We start from the raw sequence: 5,183 nt of genomic DNA on the forward strand, positions 1-5,183 counted from the left end.
TGGACAGCAGTGCTCTCCATCAGGACCCAGAGGTTAGCAGCACCCTCCCAGCAGAAGCAGTTTCCTGAGGTGAAACATCTGTGTCCCACAGCCCATCCCTGGGTGGTGATAGCACTGTGCTGCTGCTGCAGATTGCACATAAAGATGCTTTCAGCATCCTTGTGTTCATCACACAGAAACTGTGTTTGCCAACTTGGCATTAACCCAGGCCTCCCCCAGGGGATTTATAAGGTTTGAAGACTGCTAAATGGATGAGGCTTATTGTGCCTTTGTTACTTGGGGTTACACGGCTGCAAATGTCAGCACTGGGGTGAATAGGAAGCACGGCCACCCCTGACCTTTCTCCAAAGCTTTTCTATCAGGAGCCATCCATAGCTCTGCCAAGCAGCTCAATAATCTGGGGCAGCCCCTGAGTAACCAGGAGCCATGATAGCGGCTCATATGCACTGCAGCAGTTGGTGGGAAGCACTGCTCCTTGCTTGCTGCCTGTGGCTCCTTGCCGGCTGCCTGGCACATGGGTGACGAATGTTCCCAGTAGAAGCAGCCAGGTCAGTGAGCAGAGCCGTCAGGGAAATCAGCTACTGCATGCCAATAATGCCTTCGTTGTCACTTTTGACTGGATTCCTATCAGGAAGCTTGGAGAGTCTCCAAAAAGAGGTTTGTACTTCTCGAACTATTCATTAAACAGCTTTTTGCCAGGCTGTGTGATAGCGAGCTGTGATACGCTGCCATGGGATTTCTGGCAAAAGTACAAGTGAAGGGGAGATGAAGTTTCAGTGTAATATTTGACACATGAACAGATGAATGACTTTGTAATATGTGTTCCTTTTGGTATTCTCCTTGTATCAGCAACACAGGAAAAGCTTAAGCCTTGATTTGGAGGAAAAAACACCATCCTACCAGTGGGAGTCTCATACAACAGCAGTGTGCTGGGTGAGATGGACTCACCATGCTTCTTGTAACTGATGGCAGGGCTGCATTTACACAGTGATGCAGTAGGAAGCAGTGTGTTGAGCACCCTGTTGATAGCCCAGCCAGGCTGGGTGCCATGGGCTGCCTGAGGGCCCAAGGAACAATTCTTGTCAATGGTTTGCATTCAGGTCTATGAGAGGATATATCCATGGGTACATGACAGGCATTGATTGGAGCTTTTTTTCTTTCTTTTCTTTTCCTCTGTTGTCTGCTTCCCTTGCTAGGACTGGTGGTCTATGGAAAAGAAATTTGTGGCAGTAATCAAGAGAGAGCTTGTCTCCTGAGTTTCCATAATTGGGTATGATTTGTTGCATATGCCCTGGATTGAGCGTAATGTATGCTGGCTGGAGGGAATCCAGGCATACAGGGAATTATAAATATCACCAGGACGGGCAACCTTTTTGCATTACCATATCATTCTGAATGGTATCAGTTTTCAAAGCTATCTACTTTCAGGCTTTTGTCATTTGTTTCAGTGCTGCCACTAGCCAGGGCTTTCCAGTTGTGGGAGATGCAGTTTTGCACCATTCATTAACCTAGAGATGAGTGATGCCAGACGGGATCCTGGAGGCTCATGAAGAAAGGACCCAGGTAACTAAGTATTTATGTCAGTCAGATCTTGCTTACATAGAGCAGTGCTGGGTGCATTGGTAGAGATAATCCCTGGCTCTGAAGCCTGGGAAAGTGCAGTGATTCACTCTCTCCTCTCACTGCATCTCACTGCACTCCTGGCCATCAGCACAGTCACTGCTGTGGGATGGGAACAGCTTTAGGACAGCACTGAGAGAGACACGCAAATGCTTAACAAATGGGGAGCAGAAGAGGCAGTGATGCATTGCATGGCAGCCCAGCTCTCCTTTATTAAACTGAGAATCTGTACACTCTATTGGTTCAGATGAAAACCAAACAGGGTCCCAGGTCCCTAGGGATTCACAGCCTCAGCTTTCTGCTTCGTGTCCCACCTGGGGCAGCTGGTGTTTGGGGGACAGCTCTGCAACATGCTGAGGTCCTTGGGCAGACCCAGGCAGCATTTATCTGCAGCAGAGAGAGCTGCTGCTATGCTCCTATGTCATTGGTCATTCAGGGATACAGTCAGCTTTGTAGCTTCTCTTTCAGAAAGAAGCCTGAAGGCAAGGATAGGCTATTACTGATAGTCCTCATTTCTGCATGTGATAAATGCATGCAAAGGCAGCATTAAGGAGGTTTTTGGGTACTGCTGTGTTTACCAGGGGCTGCAGGTTGTAGTCCCAAATGCCCCTCAGCAGGAAGTGCTCCTTCACAGGTGAGGCGGGCAGAGGAGGCATGAGTTGAGGCAGAACACGCCTCTGCTTTGCCCCTCTGTGTACTCAGTGTCCATGAGCACTTCTCAGTTCCTTTGCTCTGAAGTAGCTGACTAGCTCCGGAGGGGGAGATGGCAGCAGTCTCTGTGTAGCTCAGTGGATGTGTGGGTGCAGGATCCCTTTTTGCCGTCATCACTGCTGAGCAGGAAGAGGCTGTGGGATGGGCAGTGACTCACTTGCTGATGAGTATCAACTCTGGCGTCTTTGTAAGAGCAGGACAGATCTGTGTTGTCACCCCAGTGTCTGTGCTGCCCACTCTTGTGGAGCCAGGACCTTGCTGATGGAACCAGGATCCAAACCCACCTCTGTGGGCAGTGGGTGCTGGCCAGCAGGGGAGTGGGAATGGCTGCTGGCTTTGTTTCTATCTATAGGATGGTGTTCAGAGCAAGACAAAGGACTGTTGCCTTGGGATAGAAAGATATTGCAGATTTTATGGCATAAAAGAGTGTTTAAGTAAGTGCAATGAACTCCTATAGGACCAGTATCCAAGCAGGATGCTGTGCACCTTTCCCCAGCTGCATCCTACCAGTAAGAAGGGTATGGGAGAGGTCTGTGCTGTCCCCTGGTTTCAGGCTGGTGAGCTGTTTGCCACAGAAGTGAAATCCATGTCACAGCATTTCCCCAGACTCCTCATCCTCTGGCCATTGGCAGCTCTGTGTTTGGCTATGGACTCCTCTTGCCCACTCACCCACCTGCAGCCACCTGCCATGTCCTCTGCTCCCTGCTGAACAAGCCCTGGTCCTTTGGAGGTGCCACTGGTCAAGGGCAGAAAACAGAGAGCAGAGTTCAGCAGACAGACCTGGAGGATTTGCTTGAGACCAGAGGGAGCCCAGGACTAAGGGACTAAGAGCTGTGGCAGAAAGGGGGCTTCTGGTGGAAAATGAGCAAGTGTGAGGTTTGGTTTAATATGTTTTTGGTGCAGTTAGCAGCTCTTTCTTAGCGCTGGAGCAATGGCTTGCTGTAGACAGCTTGTTTTATGCAGCATTTTCACAAGTAGCTGAGCTGTTAATGTCACATCTACCTGAGCAGATTTAATTCAGCTGCTTCTCGCTTTCAGATTAGTGTGACATGCTGAGAATGAAAATTGCATGCTTTTCCACTAGGAGGAAAAAAAAAGAAAGAAAGAAAGAGAAGCAGAAAGCCCCACAATGTTCTGGAGCAGCTTCCAGTGTGTGCTTTTCCCCTGGGATTTATTTATGGATTGTTGGGAGCTGCTTCCAGTGCCAGGCCCTGCAGCAGCATTTATTAAAAGATACCTTCACTGCCACTCACCTTTTATCATTGCTGTGAATTTAATTGAAATGATGCATCCCTCTTTCCTGCTGTATCATGTTATTATGACACACGGTGTGCAGCTGTTCTCTCTGATGCAAACAGGAAGTTTTGGAATTAAAAATGCTTTTCAACTGGGAAGTATGCGTAACCTCAAATCTCATTTTCCTCAAAAAGAAAGAGTTCACATTTATCTACCCACCTCCTTTCTGAAAAAGGCTGAACGAAGCAGCATCTCTCATCTTTTTGTTAGTCCTAACCAATGCCTTCATACAGACCAGCTTTGTTCTCCTTGCTCCAGGTGTCCTTGCATAGATTTGCATCTTCTTATTTTAAAGGGATAAAAGGAGGGAGTGCAGGTGGGCAAAGGGGCTTCTGGGGTCCACGGGGCTCTCAGCCTGTTCCTGACTGTTTCTCAGAGGGAGCTCCTCATGGTCTATCCACATAGGGAGCAACTCCCATTCCCTACTTTGCCTATCTCTTCTAAAGAGCCAATACCCCTAAAAGGTGAGAACAGAGCAGAGGAACCCTATATGAGTCCTGTAAAGACCAGATTGGGCCTTGATTATTTGGTTAGAAACAGTAATTTGGTGTTGCTTTTTTCTCCCTTGGCTTTAACAAAGCAACAGAGGAAGGCATGGATCTGCAGCGTGCAGTCATGGTGTGGCTGGGGAGAACTCTTGTTCTGTTTGCAGTGATGAGAAATGAAACAGAGTTCAACGTTCACACCATATCAGAGCCATCCATCATGTGATGAAGCCTTGAACTGTTCATTTATGGGATGGAGAAGTGACACTGTGCAGCCTGCTGGCAGGCACTGCTCGTGCCCTCAGGCCAGGCAGGGCTGTGGGGGCACACGCATGCAGGATACAGCCTCAGCCATGAATCAGCCCTGTGTGTGCTGGGGGCTTGGTGACAGAGGAGCCTCATCCATCCTGAAAAGCAGTGAGGTGACAGAACTGCTGACAAATCCATATCTGTGCTGCCATCCCCAGTCACTGCTGAGGGCCTGCGTTTGCTGGGTGCTGCAGTCCCGCTGCAATCAAAGGGCAGGGCTGTCAGAGCACAGCTCTCCCCATCAGCCCAGGCTGTCTTTGAATACAAGTCTCCCTAAAAGCACTGCCAGCTGCTGCCTTGCCTGCCCACATCTTGTTAAAGCTCACAAGGCACAGGAACTGGGGTTAGGAGGAACTTAGCCCTCACCATTGGGCTACACAGTAGCTCCTGGTGCTATGAACCCCCTTAAAGCCAGACAGCTGCATTGCTGCTTCAACAAATGCTGCAGCTGGACACTAAGGGCAGCCTGTTCCTTCACTGGCCCAAGAAGGGGCTGCTTTAATGGCAATGCAAAGCACAAATCCAGCCCTACAGACCTGCTCACCACAGAGCCAGCCCCCAGCCCAGAGTCTCAAGTGGTTTCATCCATCAGCTCTTCAGCATTTACAGATTAAATAGATCTGCTTATATCTACAAATTTGTTATTGACCTACACATTCCAAAAATACTTGAAAACAATAAATGGATATACATATATCGTCATAGTGAATTGCTGCTGCATGGTTGACACTTGCTACCACAACCAGAGCACCCTGAACCCAC

The sequence above is a fragment of the Coturnix japonica genome, chromosome 14 (assembly GCF_054131305.1).
Source record: "Coturnix japonica strain WE chromosome 14, WE-NBRP24, whole genome shotgun sequence".
Taxonomy (NCBI): Eukaryota; Metazoa; Chordata; class Aves; order Galliformes; family Phasianidae; genus Coturnix; species Coturnix japonica.